Source organism: Melospiza georgiana, chromosome 6, assembly GCF_028018845.1.
Source record: "Melospiza georgiana isolate bMelGeo1 chromosome 6, bMelGeo1.pri, whole genome shotgun sequence".
Lineage (NCBI taxonomy): Eukaryota > Metazoa > Chordata > Aves > Passeriformes > Passerellidae > Melospiza > Melospiza georgiana.
The window spans coordinates 42,525,053-42,539,769 of record NC_080435.1 but is presented as its reverse complement, the minus strand read 5'-3'; positions in this window follow the sequence as shown (position 1 = coordinate 42,539,769).

The window sequence follows — 14,717 nt, the reverse complement described above, 5'->3', positions numbered from 1 at the left end:
ATACATGCACAGTGCACCATTTCCCTGAATGAGGATATTTATAGGGTCCCTCTCCTCTAACTGGCTACCTACTACCTGCAGGAACTTTGTTTGCTATGAAATTTATCAAATCTAATTAAAATAGACCAACAGGTTTCAAAGTTACTGGAAAGGAATGGAGGACACACCAAGTTTAGCACATGCACAACCCATAAGAACATATGCTTTCTTCCTTTAGGAAACCAGTCTCAAGGATACTTTCATGCTCTTAATGCAAGCTGATCTGGACTTGTGTAGCAGGTCCTGCTCTGAAGGATTCTGTTCTTGGTGTCCCAGAGAGGGGAGAAACAATCTGGAATATCAGAGTCATTTTAGTCCAGCAGGCACAATCCCCACCTGGTTCCTGCAATTATATCACCCCCCCTTAGAAGGAGCTGACAATGCACAGAGACTGAAGATAATCAGCTAAATGCTTATCTCTCCAAGGTGGTAAATACGTCTCTGGAGTACAGCAGGGAGTCAGACCTGATTTTTATTTGAAGCTAGGGCTTGTATTCAGATAGGCATCATGGAAAGTACCACTTCCACTGCATCAGGGGTGAAGGAGAGAGGGGATAAAGTCTGGAAAAGCCTGTAGCAGCTTTCCTTCTTTTCAGAATAGAGGTGTTTATTCCTCTGGACGAGGAAGCGAAAGCTTCAACCCTGTGGAGACACTTCCCATCTTGTTTTTTACCAAGTCCATAGAGATTATTCTGTCTCTGACCTTTTCCTGTGGGGCTGTTGAATGTCCTCTTCCATAAAATCCTCATGTGTAGAGGACTGTCCCCTGAGCTTCTCTGTGTAGCCTGACCCTTTTTGTCCATGTAATCGTGCACCTCAGCACTGGTTGTGCCCTCCTTCACCATCACTCAATGCTTATTTCCTTAATTCAAGAGCTCAGTGCTGCTGCCACCTGCCCACAGTACAGCTTTTCTCATCTGCTCCATGATCTCAAAGCTCTTCCAAAGCATAGGTCAGGATCATTAGACCCTGGAGGTTCAGAAGCAAGGCCAGTTTATAACAAAATGTGGGGAAACTGAAATAGAGGTAATGTGAGGTGGCATTCACACTTAGGTGTAGAAATGCTACTTAGGGACATGGTTTAGTGGTGGATTTGGCTGTCCACTACAGCCAAGATTTAGGTTTAGATGTTAGGTTTATGCTTGGACTTGATGATCTTAGAGGTATTTTCCAACTGAAATGATTTTATGAATCTATGAAGCACAATGAAAGACTCTCCAAATATTCTTGTTGAACTATGTATAGAGAAGAAAAAGTGAGTCAGCCTAGAAGACATACAGTCTCTTTCTCCTCTGATGTTGAGAAGTCAGTATTTTACATTAACTTTTAGCTTCCTTGTAGGTGAATTTAAAAAATTCACTCTGTATTTACTGAGGAAGGCCAGAAGAATCAATAAAGGCCTTGGCTTTCTAGAGGTGATCATCTCACCAATCATTCCTCCTCTGTTCTGTGCTAAGGGCTTAGATAAGATTTTGGTTTTGTTTTCTTTCTCCTTAACGGATAGGTTTCTTAATTAGGGTGGGGAAAGAATGACTGCAATTTTGCTGTGGCAAATTAAAACCAAAATGAGGTAGCAAAGAGCAGGATCTAGAGGGGAGGGGAGGCAATCAGAGACACCTATTGATTTGGAAATGATTGAGTAGCCAAAAAAGAGCACAGAGCCTGGAAAGGAGACTCATCTTTCAAAGCACTTTCTTGCTGAAAACAATCAGTCCAGGCAGAGGTGTTGGTTGATGCTAAAGCTTTGGAGTTAGATTTGTTTCCAGACAGAATTTAAATTTTGGAAAGACTCACTGGTTCATAATGGGATAACTTCTTAGACAAATTCTGATATTATGAGAGCTAGGAATCATGAAATGGAGCTGAAAAGAAGTAAACCTGAGTGGAGCATCAAGACATTTTTAGCAGTAGTGGTAACAAAAAAAAGTTTGGAAATAGTTTCTTCCAAGGGCAGTGTCACTTCTCACCACAGCCTGGGCAGGGAGAGACATGGAAAAAAAACAGACACTGAATATGAGACAAGCACTAAAATCTAACACACCCTCTCTACCAGGTGTTGAGTAGCATGCCCCATCTTTTCTAGAACATAGAGAATTGATTTGGCTTCATGTTATCTGGTCCCAGTGGCTGAGACCAAGCTGAGATACAGCTTTCTGCCACTCCAGTCAGCACATTTTCATTTTCACTGGCCTTTTCCCCCTTTTCAGACAACATTCCTCTAAGATTAGAGTCAGATGTTAGCCTGACCTTTCCTTAAATATAACCAGCACCTGGAAAGGCTGTGAGAGATTGCACCAATCTTGTGATGACTGGTTTGAGTTTGTCAGCTTGTTCTCATTGCTATGACGAAACCTGACTTGGGAGAATTGCTGGTTGTCAGGTGTCTGTGACAGGTCAGGAAGATTTTAGCCACACCACTGCAAATAATCTGCAGCCATTCTAAACCCTGCTGAATGCTGCACACAAATAAGCCTCTTTTCAGTCCACGTAGCTGAAAACACACCTCAGGCCCCTTTAAAGCAAGGCTTTTGTTCCACCCTGTAGGAGAACTTCTATTCTTCACAATGACATTGCTCCATCAAATCCTCATCACAAGGCTGGTGAAAAATTGGCATCCCTTTTGCTTTTGGCATAGCATGGACCTTAGCATATCTTCTAGGAGGATCTGCTCCATGATCTTCCCAGGCATAAAGGTGAACTCACCAGTTCTGTAGTCCCCAGACCTGACCTGTCAAATGTGAGTGTAGGGATATGGTTGCCTCCAAGCCCTTCCTAGCCCAGCAGTGTAATTATACTCCAGGACAGATCTGTGTTTGGCTTGCTGTTTTGATGGTTCAGCATTTACCTGAGCTGAAAATGGAACAAGTCTGCAGACAGGTCCTGGCTTGCACAGGAGTCTTAAGCACCCAAGCAAGTCTTGTATAGTTTTATTACTACCACAGTCAAATTCACTAGCACTTCTTCCCTTGTCCTAGATCAAAATGATAATGAAGAAATTAAAGGAAAGAAGGATGCCAGCATAAAGAAGTGAGGATATGGAATGTTCTTTCTGTCCCTGTGGCCCCCTCAACTCTGCCTGCAGCTGCAAGCATCACTGCACACCATTCTGGAAAAGCAGAGGGGCTCAGTGCTGAAGCCTGCAATCTTTGGCTCCACAGATGTTTAATGCTTCCTTTCTCTGAATTTCACACTAGAAATGCTTTTTTTTTCATGTGCATGAAACCTACTGAGAAACCAGGGGTCCCATCTGGACAGTGACTGTGCAAGTACTTTGTGTTTTGATTCCATGAATATTATTTTCTGCAGCAGAAAAATGTAAGAGAAAGAAGCATTAGTCACATACATGCTTAATTGAGATCTAATAGCCAAGGTCAGTGCTTGGCCCAGAATAGATAGCAGAAGCCTCCTGTGATATATTTTTGTGATGAGAGGTTCATAGCACACAGACTGATCTATTATTGGGTTTCACTATGAAAAATTTAGCTATCTCCTGGAATATGCTCAAATCTATTTTGCATCATTTCCTTGCTTTTTCATTTAAAAATATCTTTCCAATGAGACCTCATGACCATGCAAATTATCAAGTCTGTTCTGTGTGGAAAGATTGCTGAACCTTCATTGAAGTGCAGCTATTTGTTCTTTTGCCAACCCTCTGCAAGATGACAACACCTGTTTGTCAGAGTCTAGAATGCTTTTCTGTGATTTAAACAAAAACCTTTACAGGGAAAAGATGAGTACTCAAGGGGGGATGCTGCAATGGGCACCTCAGTGAGGAGAAGCTCTGGACCTTTGCCTTGAGCTGTGTTTTGGATCTTTGCAATACACCAGTGTAGCAGAAGTGACACGACTTACTTGCTGGTCTGCAGCACTTCCCTGGTTTCCTGTGGTACTTCAGCTGACAGCACCAGCATGACCATCTGCTTGGTTTCTTCTTTCCAGATGTTTTACATGGAGCTGTGCAGGATGCATCAGTGTTGCTCCCCAAACCAAGCATCTCCAAACATTTTTAGTTCACAAAGCCTTTCCTCCTTCAAGTTTTCCTCAGGGGCCACAAAGTAACCATCTCCCCAAACCTCTGAGAAGATAGGAGAAATGTGATTTATAATAACCTCACAGACCACTTAGAACTAGAGAACTGATGAAAGAAATAAGGCTTCTGAAGATGAAAGGAGTAAGATCTCTGAAGATAAAATATAGAAGTCTTTGAGGAACACACCTTAGCACCTGTGGTACCTGAAAGATGCAGCTGTACTTTCCTTGCCAGGAAGACAGCATAGGACATGATTTGGTCCAAGTAAGAACAGAAAACATGTTCCATGTGGGCAGTTAAAGCAAGTGTGAATACACTAGGTGCAAAAAGGCCTTATGTTCTGGTGCACACGTGTCTTTTGTCTGTCCTTGGAGCCTTGCAGTACCTGCTGCTGGTGAGCTCCAAGCTCCTGGTGGCACCAGGAGTGGAGCTGTTCATTGTGATGCTCCCTGGAGCACCTCTTGCAGCACAGGTGTGATGTCCTCAACACACAGCTCTCTGCTCACATGCAGTTTGTGCCTAAGGGCTGGCAGCTGGCTCACACCTCGCTGCTCCTGTGGACACACAGGGCAAGAACCACACCGTGTCACAGTAATTGGAACCACAGCCCTTCTGCCTATGCACTGCAGTAGTGACCAGTGCAGGAGGTACCCAGACTTCTTCTACTACCTCTTCTACAGAAATGTGCAGAAACCACTCTATATCCTGGTGTTTACCATTCTCCCAGTCTGGGGACAGGGCAGCATGGTCCTCACCCTCTCTGAAAAGAGGGACAGAGAGTTTGGGGGCTTTGGAGCCACGCACAAATATTATTGCCTGGAAGCCTGACTTCTGTCAGGGAGAGGAGCGCAGTCACCATGGCAATTCTACGCCTCACTTACCTCCAAGTGACCCCGTGTGGTTACTTGTAGCCATTCCCACAGCTACACAGCACACCCCAGCTGGGCAGCACGGCTGCCCATGGATAATACACAATGTGTATGTGCTCAGCAATTCACACTGCTTCAGCTCTCTCCCCCTCATGTCACCTATGCCTCTCGATAACCACCCCGTCCCTGCTCCCACAGCTATAGGTCCCCCTACTGCACAGACATAAGATGTGCAGGAGCTCTCTGGGAGCACAAGATCAGCACATGGTCAGCCAGGCACCAAAAGATGAACCCACCCTGTCTCCCCCAGCCTTGTCACCACACAGCTCTTATACAGTTAATTCTTAGATGCATTTTGTTTTCATGCTGTGGCATGAACAAGGAATAAATACTTCAGCTCTGTCCCATTCATTTTCCTCTGTTTCTGTCTCAAGAGAAGCAGATCTGTAAGGAGAAGCCTGAATGCCTCTCTGCCGAGCCAGCTTATGGGAAGCTGGTGATCCGGTCATTTGGTGTTCCTGACTGGACCCTGCTGCTCCCATTTCTTGGCAAGTAACCACAGGACATCAATCTTAGTATTGTTTCTCCTCAAAGCACCCTGTGGGTCCCTGCAGGATCTCCAGGAGGCAAGCAGAAACTCCTCAGCCCTACACACATGGCAGCTCCAGCTAACACGGTCTGTGGGAGTCAGCAGGCACAGACTTGGTGAAGCCTCCCTCCAGTTCCCATATTACATGGTGCAGGTGTCCTTTTCTGCCTTGTGCAGTGGTGAGTTTTCACCAGCATAGCAAAGGCAGGCAGTCAGGGGTGGCCCATGACTGAGGGTAGCAGTCACCTGAGTCTGACAGGGCTGCTAACAAACCAAGACCCTTTTGTTACTGCTACACGGCTTGTGTGCTCTATTCATGTGGCCAACAAAATGCTATGAGAACTGCTTCAGGCAAAACTTTTCCCTTAGAGAGCTAGCAGGGCTGCCTGCCATATCCTTTTGGACCTCTATTCTCCTTTGTAAATCTTTCAAGCTTGCTGACTTCAGCTCTCTGAGGTCCCCTACCCTTCCTAAAAGCACCTCAATGTCACCACCCTCAAGCCTGAATGCCCTGAGTATGATCCAGCTAACACAACCAGACATCTGTATATGTGTGAGGAGAAATATAAAACGAGATTTCCTCACCTGACTGCCCATCATCTCTGGACAAGACATCTCCAGTTATCTCAGGACTGCTCAGGGTTGCACATCTCATCCTCCCCTATCTGCAGGAAGTGACAATTCACTTTCCCACCCTTGCTCCCCTCTCACTCCAATCCCATCATCGCTGCCTGCGCACTTGGCTGTGGCTGAGCTCACATGCCTCCGAAGGCACTGGCGCTGTTTTCAGCCCTGCAGAGGAGGTGTGACCCGGGCAGATCCGTGGTGCTTGCAGAGCCCACAGCCAACACAGCTGGGGCTGCTCCAGCCCAGAGAAGCACCCAATGCCTGAGCACACACTTCCCTCTTATGGCCGCGCCCGACACAGCAACCACGCAGCCAGCGCCTTCACTGGAGATGTGACTTTCCTATGAATATTTATGAATTTCCTATGAATTTATACCTATGAAACATTCCCCATGGTTTCCTCTCACACTTGTTGGACACAGACATGTCTCCCCTGCAGTCGAGGCTCAAGCACAGAGGGAGCTTTGTAGCCCTGGCTGCTGCTGCTGAGCAACACAGACTGTGAGCAGTGAGTGCTCAGTCCTGCCCGCAGCATCACACTGTCTCTGATCGAAGGCCAAGTATCAGTCCCTGGTCCTGGGGCAGGTTTTCCCTCTTGGTAGTGCACAGCCTCTAACATTTTTCATCTCCTCAGGTTAAGTATGGCTTTTACTTCCTTTGACTTTGAAGGGAAAGTTTTTAACTACCCAGTTATGAGTAGTTAAGGACTTTGTTAAATTTCTCCCTTGTCCCATTTCACTGTATGGCAAAGTCTCTGTCTCCTATCTGTAATAATGTGTTTGCCAAAAGGAGAGACAGCAGCCTTCTGTTTTCCTGTATTGAACTTTTTCTCTGAACCGAACTTCAGCTTCTTTTTGTGCTCCCATCACCCCTAATATTAGCTTTTGTAAATCAAAAGCAGTTTGCTGCACAGATGCAGTAGTTCCCCCTTATGTCTAATCTATGGCCACCTTCCTCCAGCTACCAAGTCAGTTCAGTTCACAAGCCTGAAGAAAATTTTCCATGGGATAATTTTCTGTTGGATGAGTTGAACTGACTCTCTCTGCAAGTAGAAAGTTGAGCACTAAAAAAAAAAAAAAAAGGCTCATCCATCTTCTTCCTTCCTTCACTTATTTTTTTCCTAAAGAGAGGTAGGAAATAAAAACCTGCAAAACTCTGCTTGTTACTAGGTGGCAAAGTGCTCATTCCTTCCTCCCCAAGCTAAGGTTTTCTCACTGCTCAGGTACTAGAGCCTTGTCCTCACTGTCTCCCTTCTCTACAGTATGCTGTCTTCTCATGTGCCACCTTTGTAATAGCATCAGTACAAGATGAAATGAAAACTATCAACAAAGACATTTTCAAGGGAACACCACTTTTAGTTCTGTTGTTCTCCTAGGAAGAGGTGAATAAGGAAGAACCTGTCCAGTCTCCTGCAGTACTAACAGCACTGTCAGAAGCAGCAGCAGTCATGTTGCCCTTGAAGTCAGTCACAGCAGTTTGATCATGCTCTGCTGGGCTCTGGGCTCTTTACCAGAGTTTCTCAGAGCACTCCGCAGCCACTGATAAAGTGAGACCACATCTGCTCTGAACCTGTTTGCCAGGGTTCTGATGGAAAGAGGGTAACTTCCATAGACCCAAGAAAGTACTTAAGCACCTAGAGAGTAGTTAGAAATTAAAATACTATGGGCCTTGAGGTCCTAATGAGGATGTAGTTATATTGGTATTCAGTGTTTTTGCTGATATAGCTGATGGTGCTCAGTAAAGTTCTGCTCAAAAAAGAGCCTCATTCTGCTGACATAAGCTGCCTGCACACAAGGAGGGCTTCACTGCTACAACTCTGCTGCTACAGCGATATCACAGGCATTTACATGTAAATTAGGGCTTTGTTTGTACCGCACAGATGCAGCCTTTCACTTATCCTGGATGGGGAGTGGGGGGCAGGGACAGTAATGGCCTCACTACTCTCATTTCATGCACTAAGAAAGCAAGGCACAAACAAAATGAACTCACTAGTTCAATATCACCCAACATGGGTATCAAAAAAGGCAGAGGTCCTGATCATAGTTTACAACCATGGGACTGCTTTACTGCAGAGAGGGGAGACAAGCGAGTCATCACTTGGCTACAGAAGCCTCACCATTGGTGAGGTCAAATTCCCGATGTGTTTGTGTTTGAGTGCGAGGCATTAAGGATGAATGCACCAGGGAGCCCTGATCCCTGGGCATGGAGGCCTGTTTAGATGCATCATCATAAACCAACCTAAGACCTAAAGTTTCTAGTACACTGCTCCTCCACTCACCAACCTGAGTGGAAACAGGCATGAGTAACAAAGAATGTCCATGGAGGATGGACACGAAAACTGAAGCAGCACGGGTGATTAATCAGACATCAGAGGAACCAAATATGAGATCAGAAGCTACAGAGGTTACCTTGCTTCCAGCTGGTGCCCCAAGTAAACATGCACTGACTGCTCCTCTGTTCTGCCAGCACTCCTGTACCTTGACATCAGACCCTGTCAGGCCATATTTCCATTTACAAAAGGCAACATAAGCCAAGAATGATGAAATAACGGATCACGTTTCAGCCATTCATTCCCAAACATGCCTGTCCATTTCCAAATGCTGCTGTACTTAACTATGTACCTGACATTGACACAAGGTGAATTGCATTGTAGGACCAAACTAATGATTTTTTTTCTGGCAAGGTTAACTTGTATCAGCTTCTCTCTGTTGCAAGTAGAAGGTTCCTGGAGCTACAGCCTTTGTTGAACCAATAGTGCCAGTAAGCAACCTAAAAACATAAAAAACCACAGAATTATGGGGTGATTGCACAAACAAAGATCAAAATTTCAGGCTCCAGGAAAAGCAGGTGGTGTAATGAGTTAGTGTCATGTGAAAAGGGGAGATTTCCTCAACCCTTAGTGTAGAGAGATTTACTCGACCCTCAGTGTTTATTTGTCTGTCAACACCCCAGGGAGCCAAGATCCTTGTGCCTGAACAATCTGCCAGAGCCCTGTTATGGGGACCCTCCATTGAGCAGTCCTGCTGGATCATAGGGTGGTTCCACTGACTTAGTCAGGGACACCCACCAACAGCATAAGGGAGACCACCCAGTGGGAATTTCTCTTTATTTTTGAGTACAATATCTGCTGCTGGCAACTTTCAGTGCCCACAAAGGACTCCCACAGTTTATGGAATAATGCTTTATTAATATAAAACTGTGACAGGCAAAAGTTTGATGAGTGCTGGTGATAGTATCTGACTGCAAAAACATATTCAAAGCAATGCACAGATGAGCTCTAATCCCCAGTAAAATATTCAGCATGCATAGAGTTCGATTCTTGCCCAACAGGTGTCTGCACAGGGGAGAAGACAGGTTCAGCCTATCAACTGATAGTTATGTTGGAGTCTTTCCCAACTTTTCCCTCATTCTCAACTTACTTCTATACTACTACTCTACACTTAGGTGGAGCTTGGGTGACTGCTTTGTTACTGTGATCTTCGTTACTGATTGGTGTAAAATTCTCTCACTTTGTTTTTAAACATACAGTCAAAAATACAGAGCACATGCCCAATGAGAGGTGGTTGCACTTTGGGATGGAGGTGTGTGTTAATGTTACAATTAGGCTAAAATGAACCAAGTTCATCCAAGGAGCAGGATTTCACCACAGGGGCTGGCTCAGCAGCAGGACATCTCCTGTCTCCCTTGGCTGACAGGTTTTATGCAGTTTCTCAGCTGCAAAGTGCAATCGAGTTCCCCTCCCTGCAAGGATTTCAACAGAGCCCAGATGAGGTATCTCCACTCCACCCTCTGCTTCATCCCCCTTAGCAGGTGCTGTGGTTGCTGACTGTGGGTGTGGGGAATCATCGTGGAATAGGTTTTGAGCACACCAACCACATTCCACCCAGGGAGTAGCAACTGTGGTTTACTCTATAAAATTTCTGTACTGTTACAACCTCTATTAGGCTGTGAATATAACCTCTCCATTCCCTCTGATACTACTCCCAGCCATCTTTGCACAGCTTGGTGAAATGCAGTGAAAGTGGATGGATGTTACTGGTCTTAAGCTGGCTATAAGATACAGCCTGGTTCCACTGCAGAGAAACAGCCATCTCCAATCCAAAACACTGCACAAGTCACTGCCCAAAGGAGGGCCAAATATCCAGAAAATTGAACCCACAAGGGTGGGATGGGAACAGATATGACAGTTTCTAAGTAAGTGCTGCTTTGTACAGAAGTCTTGGGGACAGGGAACATAAGTAAAAGCAGGTAAAGCATAGGAGGCTCCAAACAAAGCTAGGACAATCTTGGTAGTCAGCCCTGAGTACAACCTAGAGAAAAATCAGCTCTTTGGAATGGTCTGAAGGAAGGTCTGGGGGTGCATACTCCCTTCTTCCCCACCTCTGGATGCACTTCAGTGCAAGAAATGCTTGTCAGGCTTCAGCCTTGACGAACAGCACCTGGGCTCAGCTCCTCTTGAGCTTATCAGAAACTCTGTCTGCTCCTAGGAACTATCTAATCAGCTCCTGCTTTTCAACAAACAGCTTTGGAAACTTATTTTTCTTGTCTGAATAGCAACCCAGGTGAATTTTTTCTTTGAAAGCTTGATAGCAGAAGCAACTGGAGTTGCAGCCAGGATGGAAAATTAGAATGGCTAAAGCCAACTGTCCTCTGACCCTACAAAGTGCAGTCCTAAGTGAGACCCTTGGAGCTCTCCAGGGCTGCAGTGGGCTGTGAGCAGCAATCTTACTCTGAGTGGGATCCCTCTCAGAGCTCACAAATGTTCAAGTCTGCTGCCCAATTGCTCCTTCCGGAACATGCCCTTCTGCTGTCTCCAAAGTTCAGAACTCCCCGCTCTGATCCAATGCCTGGTGTTCAGGGCTCCCTGGTGCATTCATTCCTAATGCCTCCATGCCAAACTCAAACATGAACATGCCAGGAATTTGACCTCAAATAACGATGAGGCTTCTATGAGCCAAGTGATGACTCATTTGTCCCCCACCTCTACAGCAAAGAACAGCCCCATGGTTGTAAACAATGATCAGGATCTCTGCCTTTTTTGACACTCATTTTGGGTGATATTGATGTTGTTCAGTTGGCAGAGTAAGGCAGTTTGCTCTGCCAGCTCACTGGAATAGTATCCTTGAGACTTAAAATGTAATTTAAAACTGGAATTTGCTCTTCAGATTTCTTTTGGTTTCCCTATTTTGCAACTTCCTAGTCCAGAGGCACAAGCTGCAGCCACCTGTGTACACAGGTGTCTTGTGCAGTGACAGAGCCATATCAGAGTTGCCCGCAGGTGTGATTCCAGGAGCTCTGTGGGATTTGTTTGGTCCTGCCTGTGGCAGTAGCTGTGCCCTGGGATGGCAGCCCTATGCTGTGACTTGTCTCCATGGATATCCTGGACTCTTCTGTCACTGCAGCCCCAGTGTGAGCATGTCCCCTGCACTGTGCTGGAAGGGACCAGATGCCCCTAAAACACCAGGCTGTGCTGGCCCCATGCTCAGGGCAGGGTGAGGTCCCTCTGTGCAGGGGAGCACTGCAGCTGCTGTGTAGGACTGTACAGTCCTGCATGAACTGACCAGTAGGTCCTTTAATGCTATTTACATCTCCAAACCAAAACAGAAACCATCACATCCTAAGGGTTCATGTTAGTTGAGTTCAAGGACAGATGAAGCAACCAGTCTGTAGGTACCTACATGTGAGAAGGGTTTGTGCTTTAACAGATAACACAGCAGTGACATTCTGTGCCTGGCAGGTGAAGCAGTTTATCCTCTCTAGAAGTAAGGCATTAGCAGGTGAAACTCCTCCCTGTGCAGGTGGGCAGGGAGGGAGTGGGGGTGCTGCCCTACACATGCCCTGTGAGTGCAGGCTGATGGACCATCTGCACCCCATGGCAAAACTGGTCAGTACAATTCAATCTGTTCTGCTCAAAGGGAGAGGAGGCAGGAGGACAATGCTTATAGCCAACTATGGCAACAGGGGAAAAATACTGCAGGAAGTCTACGGTATGGGGTCCCCTAATACACTTCTCTTTCTTATTCTTAAGTTGTATTTATTAGTTTCCTCATAGATTACTTCAAGTCTGCGAAAGCCCTCCCCTGCTCATCCAGAAATAAATCACCTGTGCCTCTTCCCCACCAGTGCCCTCACTGCACCTACACCAAAGCCAGTCCACTTGCACAAGTATCCAGTGCTAAGCAGGGGTGTTTGCTGCTTTCATCCCGAGGTCCTTCCCAGTAACACCAGTCTCCCCGTGGTCCCAGCCTGCAAGACAAGAGATGGAACACAGCCCAGCCCATCTGAGCTGGTGGCTCTCTCCAACTACATGTCAAAACCAGGTGAAGAAAGCTTACTGCTGAGGCAAGGGCATACCTGCTCCAGGGGTAGTCCTGTTGTTATCATGTTTCTAGAGTCCCGTACCTTCTGGCTGGTTTTCTCACAAGCAGCCCTTCACAGCAGTGTTGCTCCTGCTTCTTCATCAGGACTCCTCCAAGGCTCTCCCTGACCAGCCAACCCACCCCCTTTTATCCCAGTTATCTTCACTAGCCACAGCTGCTGCCCAATTAAGGACATCACAGCTGCAGCCCATTTAGAACAACTAGGATCGGGGCAAGGCCACTTATACAATACATAGATTTTACCAAGGCTCATAGGCCACTTACACAATACATATGTTTTACTATGGCTCAAAGGCCACCTATACAATACATACTAAGATTCAATGGCCACCTATATAGTCCAGATATGAGAGTGGCCAGAGACAGAAGAAAAGGAACAAGGTCAAACTCCCACCCTGCACTCGTTACCGCTGAGGCTGTGTTTGCACCCTCATTATAAAAAGCCCTCTTGTCCAAAGGGGACATGGCAACTTGAAGCAGACTGGACAGGCACTGCTGCCTACAAATAGGCTGAAACCAGGCTGTGAAGCTTTCCTGTCTTCCTGAGGGAAGAAAAATTACTGTCTTTCACAGAAGCTAATTCACTTGTTAGGCACTGCATGTTCATACCAAATTTGCAATAAGATCCATGAAAAAGTTTCCAAGATGTGACTATAATACATAAAAATAACTATCAATAGTACCAAAATAGAGAGAAAAGGATGAGACTATTCTCTCGAATTCATATGCTAGAACCTGATAACTCTTCATTTTGTTTCTCCCCTGCTGCTAAGTGAATAGAAAAACCACAGCCCTTCCCTCTAAATTACACTGGAGAAATCAAAGGTCACACTCTTCCATCTTTTCAGTATGATTCAACATGTCAGGCTGTTTACTTTCTGCCAATTAACACTCCTGCAGCTCGGGAACCGCCCTCTAGTCCCTCACCAGGATGCACACAGGTATTTGTTTAATAGTGCACAAATGCAGACACTCTCTGGTTTCCTTCTGGCCTCCTCTGCCTGATGCTTGCTCACTCAAACGGCAGTGGAGTTGGTAACACGCACTCTCTAACTAAGTATATTTATTTAGTTTAGCATTTAGTTTACCTGGTCTTTGAACGAAGTACCCCTTTTCAAACCCTGTCAGAAAACACGTTTGTATATAAACCCAGTAAATGTATAAACCGAGCTGCGGGCAGAGCGAACAGCTCCCGCTGCCGGGGGCGATACAGCTCGGCAGGGCGGGCAGGCTCTCGCCATTGTTCAGCCCAGGTGTAAATCCTGCCGGAACGAAGCTCTGCCCGCGGCTGCTCCGCGGGGTGCCCCGCAAGGGCCCTCGGTGTCCAGCCAAGGCACATCTCTCCCGAGCCGCGGCAAAGGCGTTCCAGTAACTACGTCTGATGCCCCAAACGCTCTCTGGAGCTCTCACCCGGGGCTGTCTGTCGGGTGGTTCCATGAGGACGCAGCCCAAGGCATCCTGGGCAGCCCTCCAGGTGCCGGAGGAACCGCTTCGTTCATCAGCTCCCTCAGCACAAACCAGCGAGGGGCTGCCCGCGGCCTCTCCCCGCTCCAGCCACCAGCGTGCCCGAGCCAGCGCTGCCGGTTTCCCGGCGGGGATGGTGACGGTGACAGCAGAACCAACCCGCACCGCCCTAGCCCCCGCCCCACGGGACCGCGCTCATGGGCGCTGCGGAGCGGAACGAAGAGGGCAGCTCCCCGCGGCCCCACCAGCGGCATGTGCCCCGCGCCCCTTCCCTGTCCGCACCCGCGCGCGCCCATTGGCTGCCGCCTCAGCCCCGCCCCACTCCTCCCTCCGCCATTGGACGGACCCTGCTTCTCTCTCGCGTCCCTCCCTCGGGCTCGCGCTGTGATTGGCTAGCTATTCCCCTCCCCTTGGCGCCCCGTCCTATCCCTGACAAGTGATTGGGCAATGCTCACCCCCTGTCTCCGCCTCCCCACCGGTGTTCCGCTTCACCATTGGGGGAGCCCCTCCCTTCTCCGTGCTCCCCTCCCACCTGGGTGCCGCGGGGCCTCCCATTGGGCCCCGGCCGCCCGCCTCGCACGCGCGTCGGCGCTGCCAGGCGGGGCCCGTCCCCTCGCGTGACGCGCGCGCCGCCGATTGGGGCAGCGCGGGCCGCGCTTCCGGTGCGGCGCGGCCCGGCCGGGCGGGGGCGGCGGAGCGGGCGCGGCGGGGCCGGCGCG